The sequence below is a fragment of the Eschrichtius robustus genome, chromosome 2, assembly GCF_028021215.1.
Source record: "Eschrichtius robustus isolate mEscRob2 chromosome 2, mEscRob2.pri, whole genome shotgun sequence".
NCBI lineage: Eukaryota > Metazoa > Chordata > Mammalia > Artiodactyla > Eschrichtiidae > Eschrichtius > Eschrichtius robustus.
Genome location: NC_090825.1, coordinates 168,947,614 through 168,967,618, shown reverse-complemented (window position 1 = coordinate 168,967,618; position 20,005 = coordinate 168,947,614).

Sequence of the window (20,005 nt, the reverse complement as noted above, 5' to 3'; positions counted from 1 at the left end):
TTGGACAGCTTTAGAGCCCCATCCCTCCTTCCCCTTCTGACCCACATGTGTCCAAGGCAGGAAGAAAGTCTTAGTGCTCCCTCCTTTGGGGGCAGCAAGAGATTGAATCCACTCATGCTCAGGTCCTTGTATGTGAACTCCCCCTAACCTCAGTATAAAACCAAGTCCATGCACCTTTCCTTGCTCTCTTAAGCTATTTCAAGCCGGCTCGAGAGGCCTGACTTACTCTCCTCAGAGACCTCAATTATGAAGGAATAAACCTTTTCATAGGCTATTTGGAGTGTGTGGTATCATCAGCTGAGGGGTTCATTCTTATGCTCAGAGGTTGAGCTGTCATGCCCTTTACTTCACAGGGGAGCTTGGAAATTACAGAAATGGTCTGGGAAGCTTCTAGAGTACATGGTCAGAAAACATTTCTACCTGATTGGAGAATGGAGATTTTATGTTCTTTTGGAAGAAAGTGCTGCTGACACAGTTATGTATTTCATAATCATGGGAAAAATTCACCATCAACCCATTGTGGATTTCACTGAACGCTCTGCAATCTACAGCTCTTTTCAAAAAATTTTTTATTTTATATTGGAGTATAGTTGATTAAAAATGTTGTGTTAGTTTTGGGTGTACAGCAAAGTGATTCAGTTATACATATACATCTATCTATTCCTTTTCAAATTCTTTTCCCATTACAGGATATTGAGCAGAGTTCCCTGTGCTATACAGTAGGTCCTTGTTACCTATTTTAAATATAGCAATGTGTACTTGTCAATCCCAAACTCCCAATCTATCCCTCCCTCTACCCTTCTCCCCCAGTAACGATGTTTGTTCTCTAAGTCTGTGAGTCTGTTTCTGTTTTGTAAATAAGTTCATTTGTATCATTTTTTTTTTAGATTCTGCATATAAGGAACATATATGATATTTGTCCTTCTTTGTCTGACTTAATTCACTTAGTATGGTAATCTCCAGGTCCATCCATGTTGCTGCAAATGGCATTATTTCATTCTTTTTAGCGGCTGAGTAATATTCCATTGTATATATATACCGCATCTTCTTTATCCATTCATCTGTTGCTGGACATTTAGGTTGCTTCCATGTCTTGGCTATTGTAAACAGTGCTACAATGAACACTGTGGTGCATGTATCCTTTCGAACCATGTTTTTCTCCAGATATATGCCCAGGAATGGGATTGCTGTGTCATAGGGTAGCTCTATTTTTAGTTTTCTAAGGAACCACCATACTGTTCTCCACAGTGGCTGTACCAATTTACATTCCCACCAACAGTGTAGGAGGGTTTCCTTTTCTCCACACCCTCTCCAGCATTTGTTGTTTGTAGATTTTTTGATGATGACCATTCTGGCTGGTGTGAGGTGATATCTCATTATAGTTTTGATTTGCATTTCTCTAGTAATTAGTGATATTGAGCATATTTTCATGTGCCTCTTGGCCATCTGTATGTCTTCCTCGGAGAAATGTCTCTTTAAGTCTTCTGTGCATTTTTTTGATTGGGTTGTTTGTTTTTATGATATTGAGCTGCATGAGCTGTTTGTATATTTTGGAGACTAATCCTTTGTCAGTCACATTGTTTGCAAATATTTTCTCCCATTCTGTGGGTTGTCTTTTCGTTTTGTTTATGGTTTCCTTTGTTGTGCAAAAGATTTTGAGTTTAATTAGGTCCCATTTGTTTGTTTTTGTTTTTATGTCCATTACTCTGGGAGACGGATCGAAAAAGATATGGCTGTGATTTACGTCTGAGAGTATTCTGCCTGTGTTCTGCCTAAGAGTTTTATATTATCTGGTATTATGTTTAGGTTTTTAATCCATTTAGAGTTTATTTTTGTGTGTGGTGTTAAAGAGTGTTCTAATTTCATTATTTTATATGTAGCTGTTCAGTTTTCCCAGCACCGTTTATTGAGGAGACTGTCTTTCCTCCATTGTATAGTTTTGCCTCTTTTGTTGTAGATTAATTGACCATAGGCGTGTGGGTTTACTTCTGGGCTTTCTATCCTGTTCCACTGATCTATATTTCTGTTATGTACCAGTATCATACTGTTTTGATGACTATAGCTTTGTAGTATAGTCTGAAGCCAGGCAGCCTGATTCCTCCAGCTCCATTTTTCTTTCTCAAGATTGCTTTGGCTATTTGGGGTCTTTTGTGTCTCCATACAAATTTTAAGATTTTTTGTTCTAATTCTGTGAAAAGTGCTATTGGTAATTTGATGGAGATTGCACTGAATCTGTAGATTGCCTTGGGTAGTATAGTCATTTTGACAGTATTGATTCTTCCAATCCAAGAACATGGTGTACCTTTCCATCTGTTTGTGTTGTCTTCAATTTTTTTCATCAGCATCTTACAGTTTTCAGAGTACAGGTCTTTTGTCTCCTTAGGTAGGTTTATTCCTAGGTATTTTATTCTTTTTGATGCAATGATAAATGGGATTGTTTCTTTAATTTTTCTTTCTGATCTTTCATTGTTAATGTGTAGAAATGCAACAGATTTCTGTGTGTTAATTTTGTATCCTGAAACTTTATTGAATTCATTGATAAGCTCTAGTAGTTTTCCAGTAGCATCTGTAGCATCTATAGTATCATGTCATCTGCAAACAGTGACAGTTTTACTTCTTTTCCAAGTTGGATTCCTTTTATTTCTCTTTCTTCTCTGATTGCCATGGCTAGGACTTCCAAAACTTTGTTGAATAAAAGTGGCAAGAGTGGACATTCTTGTCATGTTCCTGATCTTAGAGGAAATGCTTTCAGGTTTTTGCAATCTACAGCTGTTAACCTGTTCCTCAAGGGCAGCAAGGCCCAGGATAGACTGTAATGGTTCTGCCAGAAAGAGTTCTTCTGGCATATTATTGATTTGGTGTGTGAGCCTGTGTGTGCCAAGATTGGCTGTAAACAGCCCTGAGGCCCATGGGTATAGGGATTTTGAGGTCTAAGTTGTCATGTCTTCTTTGTTTCTGTGCTCTAAGTTCCAAATAACTCCTAACGCATCTGTATGGCTGTTAGCATAACTGACACCATCTTGGACCTGTACAGTTCCTCCTGCCCTTCCACTGACCCTACCCAGGACTGTACTGTATGGAAAATCACTTCTCTGTCATCAAGGGCTGTGTAGTTAATAGATGCAGTTTAATGATCATTAGGTCTATGCTCTGTTAGCCTCCAAACAATGATGAAGACCTTCGCTGATGTATTCCTGGTACCCACGAGACTAGATGCCCATTCATAAATCTTGACTTGGGAGTGCAGTTCCTCTCTTCAACCATGTACTCCCATACCCTAGGTGAATGATAAATTTGTCCCAGTTGCCCCTTGGCAGAGTGGAGTGCAGCTTCAAATGCTTCTGGATCATTGTCTGCCCACCTACCCTGTGAGTAAATTACTCTATAGTAAACAGATCCATTGATTTATATGGAGCTGCCTGCCTCGTTTTTTAGTCTCAAAATACCTTCTCGTCTCTGGGCACTTTTTGTTTCCTCTGTCCTTCAATACCATCAAATCGGTCGGAGAGAGAAAGGAAGAACTGCTCTGTGATGAATATGACACAGATTAAAAGCAATGCTTATTTTTAAGAATATTTACATTTGGGCAGCTGCATTCCTTCTAATGGGCTGCAATACAATTGACCTTTGTATAATGCAGGGGTTAGGTATTCTGACTCTCTGCCCAGTGGAACATCCATATAACTTAAATAGGCCCTCTGCATCTGCAGTTTCTCATCCTGGGTTCAACCAACCCTGGATCCTGTGGCACTGTAGTACTTACCATTGAAAAACCTCCATGTATATGTGGATCCATGCAGTTCAAACCCGTGTTGTTTCAATGATCAACTATACTGTAGGACAATACAGCCAGCTGGGCTTTGTTAAAAGTCTGCTTAGGACTTCCGTAGTGGCGCAGTGATTAAGAATCCACCTGCCAATGCAGGGGACACGGATTCGATCCCTGCTCTGGGAAGATCCCACATGCTGTGGAGCAACTAAGCCCGTGAGACACAAGTACTGAGTCCGCGCTCTAGAGCCCACGTGCCACACCTACTGAAGCCCGAGCGCCCAGAGCCCGTGCTCCGCAACGAGAGAAGCCACCGCAATGAGAATCCCGCGCACCGCAAGGAAGAGTAGCCCCCGCTCACCACAACTAGAGAAAGCCCGCATGCAGCAACGAAGACCCAATGCAGCCAAAAATAAATAAATAAATAAATATATTTTAAAAATAAAAGTTTGTTTAATACAGGCCTCCTGGACTGTCATGTTTGGTGATGGAAATAGAAGAGAAACTTTCTCCTTCTTCACTGATTTTATTAATGGAAACTTCATGCAGGTTGGACCCTCTGCCTCATGGAGTGCTGTAAATGGTGGGTAACAAGGAAGGAAAGAGTTTTTCTCACAAGGAATTAATTATCTTAAAATGATAATATTTATTTCATTTGTATGGCATTTCTGTCATTTCCCAACAGGCTCTGCACTCTGCTGTTGGAGAGAAATAAGATATATCATGATCATAGTAAAATGTATAAATATTTTTCATGTGTTCATGATGCTGTTAAATTCATGAGGAAGTATGAGAGTAAGTTTCTGATGATTGAGTCATAGAATAAATGTTCGGAGATGACAGAATCATACGACACCTTCCTGTAAATGGAGTATAGATGTCCAATCCTGTCAGTCTCATACATCCCACTATACACATAATTGGGATGTTTTAAAACTCAGTGGTTTTTGAGGATGTGGCTGTGAACTTCACCCTGGAGGATTGGGCTTTACTGGATCCTTCACAGAAGAAACTACAGAGATGTGATTTGGGAAACCTTCAGGAACCTTCCATTTAATAGGTAAGGATGATGACTTTTCTTCACTTTGTCAATCAGAGGACAAGTGTTTTTTGCCCATCAACATTGTTTCAAGATGTAGAATGTGGGAGGGGAGGATGTTGGTAAACAAAAAAGGCATGGATACAGCTCATCCTGGGCCTAGACATATCATAATTAAACCTCTTTGCTGGGACTAGGAGCATGTGAGATTTTGTGTTTGCCCTTTAAGAGTGGACTCTGTTTCCTACAGCCCTCTAGCTGTTTGTTTTTTTAAAAATAGATTTAATTAATTTATTTATTGTCTGCGTTGGGCACGCGGGCTTTCTCTAGTTGCAGAGAGTTGGGGCTACTCTTCATTGTGGTGTGCGGGCTTCTCATTGCAGTGGCTTCTCTTGTTGTGGAGCATGGCCTCTAGGCGCACGGGCTTCAGTAGTCGTGGCTCCCTGGCTCTAGAACACAGACTCAGTAGTGTGGCGCATGGGCTTAGTTGCTCCGCGCCATGTGGGATCTTCCCGGACCAGGGCTGCAACCCGTGTCCCCTGCATTGGCAGGCGGATTCTTAGCCACTGCGCCACCAGGGAAGTCCCAAAATTTACATCTTAAGTGTCAATTCAGTAGTGAGAACTTAAGTACAGTGGAGAGAAGTACATTGACATTCGGAGACCAACCACAGAACTGTTGTCATCTTTGTCCATCAGCAGAGGGATGGATAAAGAAGATGTAGTACATATATACAATGGAATATTACTCAGCCAGAAAAAGGAACAAAATTGTACCATTTGCAGAGATGTGGATAGACCTAGAAACTGTCATACAGAGTGAAGTCAGAAAGAGAAAAACAAATATCGTATAATATCACTTATATGGGGAATCTAGAAAAACAGTATAGATGAACTTATTTGCAAAACAAAAATAGAGACACAGATGTAGAGAACAAACCTATGGATACCAAGATGAGATGAACTGGGAGATTAGGATTGACATATATACACTACTATGCATAAAATAGATAACTAATGAGAACCTACTGTATAGCACAGGGAACTCTACTCAATGATCTGTAGTGACCTAAATGGGAAGGAAATCCAAAAAAGAGGCGATATATGTATATGTATAGCTGATTCACTTTACTGTACAGCAGAAACTTGCACAATATTGTAAAGCAGCTATACTCCAATAAGATATATATATATATATGGACTTCCCTGGTGGCACAGTAGTTAAGCATCCGCCTGCCAATGCAGGGGACACAGGTTCGAGCCCTGGTCCGGGAAGATCCCACATGCCACGGAGCAACTAAGCCCATGCGCCACAACTACTGAGCCTGCACTCTAGAGCCCATGTGCTACAACTACTGAAGCCCACGTGCCTAGAGCCCGTGCTCCGCAACAAGAGAAGCCACCGCAATGGGAAGCCCATGCACCGCAACGAAGAGGTAGCCCCAGCTCGCCACTACTAGAGAAAGCCCGCGTGCAACAACGAAGACCCAACGCAGCCAAAAATAAATAAGTTAATTAATTTAAAAAAAAGATGTAAAATTTATAGTATGTGTATATTGCCACAATGAAAAGTAAAAATTTTAAAGCAAGAGAGTGAAAATGCCACCCACAGAATGGATGAAAATTTAGGAAATCACTTACCTGATAATGGATTTTTATTGAAAATATTTAAAGAACACTTACAGTTCAATAATAGTAAGTCAAATAACCCAATTTTAAAATGGTAGAGAATGTAAATAGACATTTTTCCAAGGAAGATGTCCAAATGGCCAAGAGCACATGACAAGATGATGGACATCATTAGTCATCAAGGAAATGCAAATCAAACCCCATGAGATACCACTTCACAACCACTAGGATAGTTAGAATAAAAAAGTGAAGCAATAATAAATTTTGTCAAGTATATGGAAAAATTGAAACCCTCATCCACTGCTGGTGGGAATGTAGAATCATGCAGCCAATTTGGAAAATGATCTGGCAGTTCCTTAAAAATTAAACCTAGAATAACCTTAGGACCCATCAGTTCATTTCTAGGTGTATGTACAAGAGAAATTTAAAGATATCCAGAAAGAGCTCCTCCTTATCATCCAGAAAACTCAACTGATTTTTCTCTTTCTCTGAAATCTGTGAGTTCAGAAACAAAAACATAATAGCATATAGTAGTCTAGAATTATGATTTGGTCACATAATCATTTATCTCTCTAAATATACCTGAGAGTTTTATATACACATCTCATAGGTTATGGTTGGTCAGAAAAGGGTCCCTTCACCGAGGCGAGGGCTGAGGGAATTCATACTGCCACCAGAGCCAAGTGCTTGGAAGGCCATGGGATTCTTTAGCTCAAGTCCAAATAAATGGAGGTGCAGAAGGGGTGGGTGGAAGCCTCATTCTGTCAACAAAGATCAGAATGGAGAGAGACTCTAATACACATGCTGAGGTCATTTTCAAGTGTGTTTGTAAACAAGGGTCACAGTAGAATGACCTCAGTGGTCATGATACACCTTTACCTGGTTACCTTCAGGGAACCTGAACACCACTGCCACTGCACAGTATCTGCAAGGCAAGGTCTGAACTTCATTTCCAGTTCCAGGAGCACAGGTATGACGTTACCTTAATGACATTCTCCTTTGTGGACATTCGTTTGACATTCAGGACATACATTATTTTTAAAAAGTGGCTGCTAAAAAGTGTGTGGGTGATTGCCCCACACATATGAGACCCTGACCTTTCGGTTACATTAAAAAAAATTATTTAAAAACACAAGGCTACCGCCTTCCTGACACCATGAAGAAATAGCTATCATCCCTCTTAGCACTCACAACGCTGTGAGATTCTTGTGGTGTTGGGAGGCAGTGTGTGCCTTGTTTACAAACTTACTTGAGTCCTTTTATGCTGTTAACTTGCAAATTGGCCTACCTTGAATGGGCACCCCTGTCATAGAAGGCTCTCGACTGTTTAAATTGCTGTAAAACAGGCATACCTGGTAGTGTTCTCAGACAGTCTTTCACTATAGAGGCTTCGGCAACCAAGGGTCATACCTCTTGGAGTTACCCATGATGGCCTTACATTGTAATTTCTGCCTCTCTCTTTCCTTAGACTTGTTCACTAGATGTTTATCAATTTTATTAATCTTGTCAAATAATCAGCTTTTTTGGTTTTAATATTCTCCATTGGTTTCCCACAATTACATTGATTTTCCTCCTAATTTTTATTATTTTTTTGTTCTGCCTCCTTTACGTTTTATTTGCTCTTCTCTTTATAGTTTCCTAAGGCAGATGCTTATGTTACTGATTATCGATTTTTCTGTGATGGAATTTGTTTGATAGAGTAAATTTTCCTCTAGACATTGCTTTTCCTGCATCCCACAACCTTATATAAGTTGCATAATCATTTCATTTAATTCAAAATAATTTTTCATTTCCCTTGAGACTTCTTCTTTGATCCCATGTATTATTTAGAAGTGAGTTGTTGGGACTTCCCTGGTGGCGCAGTGGTTAAGAATCCACCTGCCAATGCAGGGAACACGGGTTCAAGCCCTGGTCCAGGAAGATCCCACATGCCGCAGAGCAACTAAGCCCGTGTGCCACAGCTGCTGAGCCTGTGCTCTAGAGCCCGTGAGCCACAGCTACTGAGCCCACGTGCCACAACTACTGAAGCCCGCACACCTAGAGCCCATGCTCCACAACAAGAGAAGCCACCGCAATAAGAAGCCCACGCACCACGACGAAGACTAGCCCCCACTTGCCGCAACTAGAGGAAGCCTGCGCATAGCAATGAAGACCCAACGCAGCCATAAATAAATAAATAAAAAACCTCAGAGTGAGATAATTTTTTTAAAAAGTGAGTTGTTGAATGTCCGTATATTTGGGTTTTTTTTAAACCATCTGTTATTGATTCCTAGAACAATGCTTGTGTGCTGTGAGAGCGTATTTCTTATGATTTCTGTTCTTCCAAATTTGTTAAGGTCTTCTACTGTCACAGAATGTGTTTTGTCATAGTGAAATTTCGATGGGAATTTGAGAATGCGTATTCTGCTGTGGTTGCATGAAGCATTCCATAGATTACATTAACTCCAGTTGTTACATGGCATTGTTGAGTTTAATTTTGTCTTTTGTGATTTTCTGCCTGCTGGACTTTATAATTCATTATAAGGGAGTGTTGACATCTACAGCTGTATTAGTGAATTGATTTATTTTCATGCATTCTATCAGTTTTGGCCTCATGTATTTTGTCCCTGTTATGGGTGGGTACTCAGGGTGAGCTCAGAGCAGTGTCTTTTTACCACCCAGATTGACTGCATTTCAGCATTTTATTCATTTTTATTTTATTTATTTTTGGCTGCGTTGGGTCTTCGTTGCGGCGCACGGGCTTTCTCTAGTTGAGGCAAGTGGAGGCTACTCTTTGTTGCGATGCGCAAGCTTCTCATTGTGGTGGCTTCTCTTGTTGTGGAGCACGGGCTCTAGGCGCTCAGGCTTCAGTAGTTGCAGCACGTGGGCTCAGTAGTTGTGGCTCGTGGGCTCTAGAGCGCAGGCTCAGTAGTTGTGGCGCACGGGCTTAGTTGCTCCGCGGCATGTGGGATCTTCCCGGACCAGGGCTCGAACCCATGTCCCCTGCATTGGCAGGCAGATTCTTAACCACTGCGCCACCAGTGAAGTCCTCAGCATTTTAATTGGTAAGGCTGTATCCATGCATGTCCACACATCATCATTTTGATGGCATTCCCCTGCTGGAACCCCAGCTCCTACCCTTTTATGCCTCATCTTTCAAATCTTCCACCAGGAAAATTCCACGCCCCTTAAAATCATCACAGCACAACAGTGGAAAAGAATATAGCTGTCCCAGAGGCAACAAGGTCTACGGGATTAGGCCCTGCTGAACCTTTACTACAAGTTGGTAAGGACACAACTGAGTGTGTAAACTGGAGATTGTCTGAGAGCGTGGACCTCAGAACCACACAGGCCCAGAAGTTACCCTGGACAGCAAAGGGGAGTGTGGATCATTCACAAGTTGACTAGATAATAACAAGTTCTAGTATTTGGTGAAAAGAAACTTGAACAAGAGAGACAGAAATGTTCCCTCTGCCTCAAGAGCTGTAGAAAAACATCCATGGTCCTTGGGAAGGATATGGTCCTACCACAGACTACTTGTAAGACACCCTTATTTCAGGGGTTATTGCTCTGCCTATGAAAGAACCTCCAACCTGTAAATCCCAGGAGTTCTGAGAGCCTGTCCCTGCTCCTGGCCCTGGTGAACAACACTGAGATAAATGATTCTGTCATCTGAGGAAGGGGGCATGGGGTGTCCTTCAGTAGCCAGGGACGGGGATGGGGGCTGGCCCTTCTCCCTTCTCCCACATACAAGAAGCTGATGACCCAGCCGAATTACTTATTTCAAGGAGAAATGTGAAATTCTGTATGTCATTTCTATGAGCACAGGAAGTGAAAGAACCACAACATGACTCCCAGGCTCTACTGAAAACAGAATAGAATGTTATATTAAAATCATAACTATTTACAAGAATTAAATACTGCACTTTGCCTAGGTAAATAGGCCCCGGTGTACAGTTGTCAGGTAGATGGGAGGGGGGTCACTCCCTATTTTTGGGCTTCATGCGACCCCAGGAAAAGGCTTACAAAATTCTCTTTCCCTTAAGAGCTGGCCCTGTGCACCATGAATGTCCCAGTTGTGTCCCCACCATAGAGGTAGTGGCTGTACTTGAGCTGGCTTCAGGAGTCAGATCGGCCACTGGTTCTGGTCGATGTGTCAGGGACTTCGTGACTGAATAGAAGAGACAGATCATCTGTGAGGCCTCCCTCAGAATCACAACCCACCTCCCTGCCCCCACTACAGTCTGCTCCAAGTCCTGAGCTGAATGCTTAGTCAGTCAACAGCACCCCATCTGTCATTGTCATGGGACTTTAGCATCACCCATTTTATAGAGGATGAATATGAGTCCCATAAAAGTAGCCAAAGTCTCTCCATGACAGGAATGGTCAGTGGTGGAATCGGGATCCAGTATCAACTGTTCTTCTCCCCAGGCCCATGCTTAACCCAAAGCTTCACTGAACCCCAGGATTCAGCCTCTGCCTGCCCAGACACTCACTCAGACCTGAACTTGTTGACAGACAGACCTTGTTGGCCTTCAAGAATAATTCGTTCTTTCCTGGACATACACAGCGGCAGCAGATGATGCCGTTGGCCAGACCTAATTGGAGTTGAAGGCCACTCTCATCATGTTGGCCTTTTGGTGCTGGGGCTCTAGGTGGCAGGACAGGCTGTAGCTACTGGACAGAGGAGCACCTGTGAGGCTACCAAGAGGGCCACCTCCCAGCAGCTAGAGTCCGGCTGTCCCAGGGGTCACCAAGCAACAAGGTCTGGGGCTGACCAGGGAGCCATGGCTGCAGACTCTCTGGAGCAGCCATCAGAGAGAGTTTACCTTATCCTCAACCATTTTCTGTCCCGCCTCACCTCACTTCCTTGATAAAGGGCCCCATAGCCTGGAACCAGGCCCCAAATTGCTCCTGGGCTCCAGCTCGTAATGGTTTGCAGCCACCTGGAGCAGCTGGATCTCCCTAATTGCTTGCAGTTCCTGGGACAGAGGGAAGGACAGGATGCAGACAGGGCCCTTCAGGGGCCTTGTGGGGGTGAGGAGTGGGGCATGGGGCAGGTAATAAGTCCTAGCTCACATGGGGACCTTCCTTCCCTCCACTTCCATCCGGGCCCTGCCTCTTCTCACAGTTGGTGTTAAATAGCTCCTCCTCCAGGAAGTTGTCCTTGATGCCATCCTCCTATGCCCACCCACCAGTGGGATGGCTCTCCTCAACTCTGTATCAGTTGCCCAATAAATGTAAGAAAGATGGGGCCAGAGAGGGTCCTGCCTGGAGGGTCTCTGGTTTCCACACCCACACCGTCCCCCAGTGAGGCCACAGCTGCTCACCTCTATACTTTTCCCAAATTAGATTGCATTGCTCTGGAAGGCAGATGGCCAAAGTCCATTAGAAACAGCCCCCTTAGCCTGTAACTAGCCCCCTTCCACACCCCATCTCATGTTGCTTTACTGTCAGAGCCCACCAGAGGGCAGGCATGCTCAGAGGAGGACTTGGACCTGAGCCAGGCTCGGGGGTCCTGAGAAGTGGGGACAGGGGAGCTCAGGCCGGAGACCTTCTAGCCCAACACGCTCTGATAACTGATGGGGAGACTGAGCCTCTGGTAGGATGTGTTTTTTGACTTGGAAGGATAGACTTCACTCCCCATCACGGGCAGGGTCTGAGGGAGTGGATGAGTCCAGCTCAGACTCAGCCTCCTGTAGCGTTGCAGTCAGGCGGCTCTGAGCTTCATCTGCCCAGGGAACTGGGAGGGCGGCTTATTGGGAGGCTCCTTTCACTCATGACCAGGACGGGCCTAAGTCCCTGCTCCCAAGGGCGGCTGTTAGGCTCCCATGAGAGGAGGTTTGCCACGTGCTGAAAGCTAAGGGCTCAGGGTGGGGCTGCCTCCTTCCCAACCTCGGGATCCTGCCCACGCCCCCACTCCAGGCTCCCTTTCTCATGATCGTCCATTATGTAGTCCAGCAGCAGCAGGTGACTGAGGACGGGGACGCCACTCTGTGCCATCGGGATAGGAATGGTGATGAGCCCCCTCTCTCAGGGGCCATCTGAAGGTCCCCTGACACCCCTCACTCTCAGCTTCCTCTCCCGCCCCCAGACCCCACACGGAGTAACCCAGGACTCTCAGCAGCCTCCTCCGAACCCCCTCCCTTCCCCTCAGGAGCACCAAACTTCCTCCAGTCACCTCCTGAGGCTGGTATTTGGCAGATCCCAGGTTATGCGGTCCCTGCCCCACCCCTCCTCCTGGTCACTTCCAATGCAGTCAGCTCAGGTCCCGTGGTACCAGGGGCAGGTTGTGCAGAGGGAAGGCGCCCCCCTCCTGGGGGGTGCCTCCAGCTGGGAGGGAGGAGCACCGTCTGCCCTGACCCCTGGGCCTCTCCCCCGCAGGCACTCTCACCTGCTGCTGCTGTCTCCTGAGCTCCCCGGAGCTCCACCTCCACGGCGGCCAACAAGGAGGTTGCCCCCTGCAGGGTGGAGGACAGTGTCATTGTGGCCATACTACCCTCCCACATTTCCCCCAAGGCGCCTGATCTCAACCCCTGGACATGTGGCCTGAGTGACCTGGTACCTCTGCTGCCCCAACCTCCAGTGAGCTCTGAGTCTAGAACAACCCCAGCTCCAACGCTCACTTGTGTGTGACCTTGGCTCTGTGACCTGGCCTCCCTGAGCGTCTAGCCTCATCTGGACCGTGTGAGGAGAACTCCGCCTGCGTCCCTGGGTCTCCTGAGTGCTCAGTGTCCTGTGACTGTCATCCCTGCCCTCACCCCTCCAGGTGGAGCCATCACAAAGCTCCACACATTCTTCTCCTCCCTTGAACCTACGCATTGAACCTCCTTGTGCAGCCTAAGTACAGAATCATCTCTCTCCAGATCTTCCCGGTTAGGGGACTGAGGCCCTCAGAGGTGAGTGACTTACAGAGGGGTCCACAGAGGAGAGGCCACTACCCCTCCCAGCCGTAGGCCCTGTCCTGGGTGCCTTCACCCCGCCCCCAGCTCCGCCACTGACCACAGTCCTAACCTCTGGCCTAATGAGTGTCCAAGCTCCCAGCAAGGAGCTGAGCCATGGAGGGGAATTAACAGGGTATATTGGGGGGCCTGGTTGAGAGGCTCCTGACTGCCCTAGCCTCCTGTCCTCTGACCCTAGGCTGACCCGAGGCCGTGCTAAAGCCTCACTTCCCTAAGAACCCCTCATGACATTCCCTTGCACAGAAATCCTTCTCCATGTACTCAGAAAGGGGACCCCTGAGGTGCTCTGACTGACAGGGTAACGGGTGATCAGAGCACTAACTTCCACTTTTTTTGTGGCAACTTTTGAAGTCCATCACCATCTGGGGCAACTATCATTGCTAAAAAGGCATCAGGCGAGAATCCCTCCGGGATCGATGAGCAGTGACTGTAGGACCGAGTGGGGAGTTTCAGAAAGCACACATAATCTGTCTCAGGCTGGGCAGCGCCCCGCCCCCGGCCCCCTGGTCCCTGGGATTCTCGCTGTGTCCATCCCTGTTGCAGCCAGGGTCCCCTTCTCCTGCGAGGTACAGTGAAGACAGAAGGAGCAGCAGGGGCCTGACTTAGTGAGGACAGTCTGGGCTGGTTTAGGAAGAAAGGACCCCCACCTGCACCATCCGCCCAACAGCCTACAGGAAGATGAGTGGCAGCTGATGGGCCAGCAAGGAAGCCAGAGGACTACTAATTCTACCAGCTTCTCACCCTCCTGAAACAGTCCAGCCAACACCGCTACATCCCACGACCAAGGCCTCCTGCCCCAGACTGCGCCCACCTGCCAACACCGCTACATCCCACGACCAAGGCCTCCTGCCCCAGACTGCCCCCACCTGCCTGTAGAGCTCACACATCCCTCTTCCTGTCAACCTGGACAAGACAGACTGCATTTCTCAGAGAACTTTTCGTTCTCACCGCATCCTGCTTAGTCCCCTCTCCTTCCAGATCTACAGCCTCCACGTCACCTCGGTGATCGTCCTCCTGCTCAGCAGTTTGTTTTTCCGGCCTAACTTTTCAAATTGTCGGCAGCTCTTCCTGAGGGGAGAGGAAAGAAGGAAGAAAACAGGGGAATAATGTGCAGGGATTTGAGAGCAAATCCTTTTTATTTGAGTACCTGGAAAATTAACGGGCCTCATGAGGGTATCCCCTGCATCGTCTGGGCCCAGAGGTCTCTGTGGGACGGGGGAGGAGGCTCTCATGTTGTCTCCTGGGGCCTTTGTTCCCTTCGCTCCTGAGCAGATCTGTTTTGACCGGTGTTGGTTTCAGTTGGATAGAGAATTCTGTCGCTGGAAAGTAAACACTTGAAAATCTCCCATTTGGTTCAATGCAGGATCTGACATTTAAAGATCCTGATTTTTTAAGCAGAACCACAGGCCTCAGGTCCTAGAGAGACTCAAGAGACCCGCCAACCAGGTGGCTTCCCGTCCCCAGGGTCCACTGTCTCCCAGGAGCTCCCAGCTGATGGAGGGGACACAGCCAGCAACATGGCGGGTGGTGTCTTGTCTACTCTGGTGCTCAGATGGAAAGCAGCCTACTCACCTGGAAACTTGTCCCCATGTCTTTCTGAGGCGCTTTAACGGAGGGCTCTGTAGAGCCAAAATGATGGCTTGTAGAGAGGAGTAATTCCTTAGGCCTCTGCACACTTGGGGAAGGAAGGGAATGGTCAGTGAGGAGAGAGCTGGAACCCCGCTCCTCTGGCTTCTGTCCCCTCATTAACGTCTCTCCTGGATGAGAAAGACGCCCAGTGGCCCTGGGGAGGGTGCACCTGGGACCCCATGACTAATACTCCTGGGCAGGAGGGTTTTAGCTCAACCCAAGGAGGAAGTGAGCAGCCCATCACTGGGATCTGAATGTCAAGGTCAGTGTGCCCCTGGCAGGAGGGGCCTAGGGACTGTGTAGGAACTCAGGCCCCAGACTTCAATCCTGAGAGCTGAGAAAGGAGAAGGGGCAGTGCCCATGGCTCCGGAGAGCACTCCCTGGGCCCTCCCACAGCATACCTTGGCCACCTGGATCCAGAATTCCACCACCTCGGCCCTGTTCTGGGCTGTCATGATTGGGTTCCCGAGGTAGGTGGTGGTGATAAAGTTGACCACCTTTTGGAAGTGGGTGACGGTGTTGTGGACAGTGGGCACCAGGTGCTCGTGGCCCCTTTTGGTCCCCTGGGACCAGATGGAGCCCAGGCAGTGATGGGGCACCACCTTCTTGAACAGCTCCTGGGGAGGATGCAGAGTGTCACTCAGCCTCCACACTACAGCTAGCATCTGCAGTTCCCCACGGTTCTACACTGGGGTCTCTGGTCAGAGCTGGAGCTCAGGAAGCTGAGGATGTGGCCTGAAGCTTCTTGGAGTCCCTGGGTCTGTTTATGTCCAATGAAGATGCCCGGCACAGGATGACACAGGACTCAGTACTGGGGAGGGGGGAGTGGCATTTGCATCCAGCCCAGCTTCACTTCTTCCAAGCACCAGAAACCTGACTCACACCTGCCCATCTCAAGGGGCATCTTCCACTCATTCTGATCACCCCTCGGGTCTGACTCCCCATTCAGATGCACATTCTCCCATGGCTGCTACAACCAGGGTCTTTGTCTCCCATTAGACAAGTACACACCAGGTGCCTAATAAATGCAGAGGCTGTTGAGCAAATGCTGGGCAAATGGATGATTGATCCCAGGACCTGGAAGCACTTCAGTGAGCTCACCTCCCTCCCTCAAAGGACCAGCCCCACCCAACATACTATCTGTTCTTCCTCATTAATCTGCAAAGTCACCCTGTGCAGCAGGCCCTCTCAGTGTCCACCTCTCCTGTCCACATTGGACAACGAAGATCTGGGGATTAAGAAAGTTGCTCAGGTCACACAGTGGGAAGTGGGGGGGAATAGGGCTTCGCACCCAGATCATCAGGTTCTTGATCAGGGAATGGCAGGTGTGGGGCAGCTGATGAGAAAGCTGGGTCCACCCAGCCTTCCCTGAGAGCCAGCTGCTCACCACACCCATCAAAGTCAACTGTTCAGCCACCAGCCGGGCAGGGAATATTCTAGAATATTAGGCCTCTAACATTGAGTACATTGTGCTGTCTTATTAAGCCCTGAAAAGGGGATGCGAAAAGGAAGGAAATCAGAAAACATAAAAATTCTCATCTCCCACTCTGAAGGAAACAGTGAAGTGGGTGGAAAGAGACAAAATAATTATGGACAGTTGTGGGGAAGTCGGGGTGCAGGGGAAAGGACAGGACAGGTGATGCAGAGAGCCTTGGTTCATCCATCCACAGATCCCCTAAGCATCATTCATCATAGTAATCAAGCAGAAAATGAATAAATAGAAAGGCACTTCCTGCTGGAAAATGACATCCTTGCTAGGCTCACTGATCCCACTCTATGGGAGAAATATAAAAAAGGAGAAGCGGGCTTCCCTGGTGGCACAGTGGTTGAGAATCTGCCTGCCAATGCACGGGACACAGGTTCAAGCCCTGGTCCAGGAAGATCCCACATGCCGCGGAGCAACTGGGCCCGTGAGCCACAATTACTGAGCCTGCGCGTCTGGAGCCTGTGCTCCGCAACAAGAGACTTCACGATAGTGAGAGGCCCGCACACCGCGATGAAGAGTGGCCCCCGCTTGCCGCAACTAGAGAAAGCCCTCGCACAGAAACGAAGACCCAACACAGCCATAAATAAATAAATAAATAAAATTTTAAAAATAAATAAATAAAATAAAAATTAAAAAAAAAAAAAGGGGAAGAAAACACCAATAACCAACCTCCATCTTTGTATACACTGGGTTTATTCTCAGAAAGCTGCTGGGATCAGCCAAAGTGCAGACAAAGACAGGAAAATGCAGGAACAGGAAGATGAAAAAGGGAATATCTTAGAAGTATCTGCAAAGCCCTAAGTCTGTGTGAGGTGTGGATGGAGCAGAGGTGGAACCTGCAGCCTCAAGCAGGCATATATATACATGTATCTGTACATATACATACATACATATTCATATACATGTAACTGTATGTGTATATATAAACACACGCACACACACATTTATACGATTTATCTATATATCTATTGGTGTGTGTGTGTTATTCTATAGATGGGACAAGCAACTGTAATGTCTCCAGACTCCTTTCAGCAAAGTCTCTTCCTCTCCCCCGGAGTATCCGTACCTCTTTCTGCCCCCCGCTACATAACCTTAGCACAAGCATCCAAATCAGAACATAGATATGTAAAACTTTGAGTTCACACCAATTTCTCCAGTCCAACCTCACAGAGTTCTTTTTAAGCTTCTCACTTTCCATATTTGTAACTCCCTCCTATGACAGAGAGAAACCTGCTCTCACCATCCTCCGTGTATTTCCTTATTTTTCCCAATACCCCTGTGGATAACAGATCTCCCCGCCATGCTGGCTGTCCCCTCTGCCCCACCCCTGTGGCTGGCTGCTGCTTGGTCCAGCTCTGCCAATCCCACTCCCCGTTAGCCTCTGCGGTGCTGGCTGCTGCCTCTTCAGGCCTTGGCCCTGACCATGCCAGTTGCTGGGAAGGGAAAGTTAATTAATTTATTTTTGAATGGTGTGATGTAGAGATATAGCTTTTTTTTTTTTTTTAATGGATAACCAATTGTCCCAACACCTATTCTCAATTATTTGAAATGCTATCCACAATTTTGTGTCAGTAGCTGATGATCTTTTCTCTTCTGTTAATCTTTTTTTTCTGTTTGTGACCCAATATCATCCTTTAATGACTGTGATTGTATATTTTGATACGTGGTAGTTAGAGGCCCCTCAGTATGCTTAAAAAATGTCTAGCTCTTCTTAAGTATGTATTCTTCCAGATGAGTTTTAGCATTAGCGTATCAATTTTGTTAAAAATCCTATTGTAATTTTGATTGGAATTACATTGAATTTGTAAATTATTTGGGTAAAATGGCACCTTTACCAGATCAAGTCTTCCCATTAGGGAACATGGTATGCCTTTTCGTTTATGCAGTTTTTAAAATTTCCTTCACTGAACATTTATAGTTTTTTTTGTGTGTGTATCGCACATAGAGTTTGTTCCGAGGTTTAAAAATTTTTTTCTGTGGCTGTTATAAATGAGATCAAAAGATCTTCTTTCTACATATTTTACATATTATTAAGATTATGCTGCATATACAATTCTGTATCCTGTTTTTTTAACTTAATGTGTCATACAAATTTCTTCACTAATAGTTTTTATGATTTCATAATTGCCCATCAAATTTTCATGTCATAATTTAACCATTAACATACACTTGACTTCTTTGTATTTCTCAGTGTCATATAAAATCATCTTCAAAATTTCAAAAATTTATTGTGTGCCTTATAAAGTTGAGTGCTGCATAATTCAGAGAATGTCTGTATACTGAATATAATTTAATTTTCTTGATTACTCAAGGTTAATATAGAATCAGATTTTAATATTTCTTCCACAAGGCCTATAGAGGTGTAGGACATTTTCCCCCTAGGCTAAAGACACTAAATTGCGTTGCTTTTTGATCATTAAGTCAATTTTTATGCCTTTTTTTAATCTCTGTCCCGCTTATAGACTTCCAGTCTTCTTACTGCTACCTGCTATCTGCATGCCCACATGGGATAGTTTCTCCTCCCACTTCTAGTTTACTGATTTTAATTTTTTATGAGTTTGGAAACCGGACTGCCAGGTCCTTTAAAATCAAATCCAAGTAAACATTAATAACCTATGAGAAAGGGCTTTGATGAATCTCTAGGAGTAATGGGCTTGATCTTTAGGGCATGGACTTTGGTGATCTCTGTTTTATTTCTGAAGAGGTCTTTTTCCATCTCTTTTATTTCCTTGGTTCTTTGCTGTACTTTAGATAGATGAGATTCTCAGATAGCCAAGTTACACCTGAATGAAGTTTCATTACAATTATTAGGTTGGCAACGTAACATGAAAATGCCCCGCTCCCTTTCTTCTGCTGAATTCTGACTCTCGACTTCCTTTTTTGTTCCTTTCACACTGTGCATCAGGCTTGGTTCACTCAACCTAGAGAAACTGTGACACGGGCTTCAGATGTGTGGGATAAAGTCCAATTGAAACCTTTATTTCCCCTCACTTTTCTTCCTCTCACCTCTTTTTTTTTTTTTTTATAATTGAAAACTCTTTACATTTCAAATCAACAAAGATATAATTCCATTATATTTTTAAAAAATTCATCTCTTGTCTGAAGCCATTTTGGATTCAAAGAAATTAGGGGTATTCCATTATATGAAAGAAAATAAAGACAGTTTACACAACTCTACTGTTTTCTTCCCTTTACTCATTGCTACTTGATAAGGGCTATGGTACCAAACCATGACTGTGTGGTCATTCTCTGTAAAGGCCAATCATGCTCCCTTTGCTGCCAATAGCTCCTCCTAATATTTAACTCCCTTGTAAGTACTTAGGTGCTTTGAGTAAGGGGATCTGCAGGTTCAATAAAACCCATACAATACAGGAGAATCGACTCAAACTTCTTGTCTTATTAGTGGTGGGTCAGTGGTGTCATGTTTGTATTTGGGTACAATAAATACCCTTGATGATGACAGAATTGTAATTTCTTTAGTATACTGTCTTTGAAAAAAATGTGTCAACAATG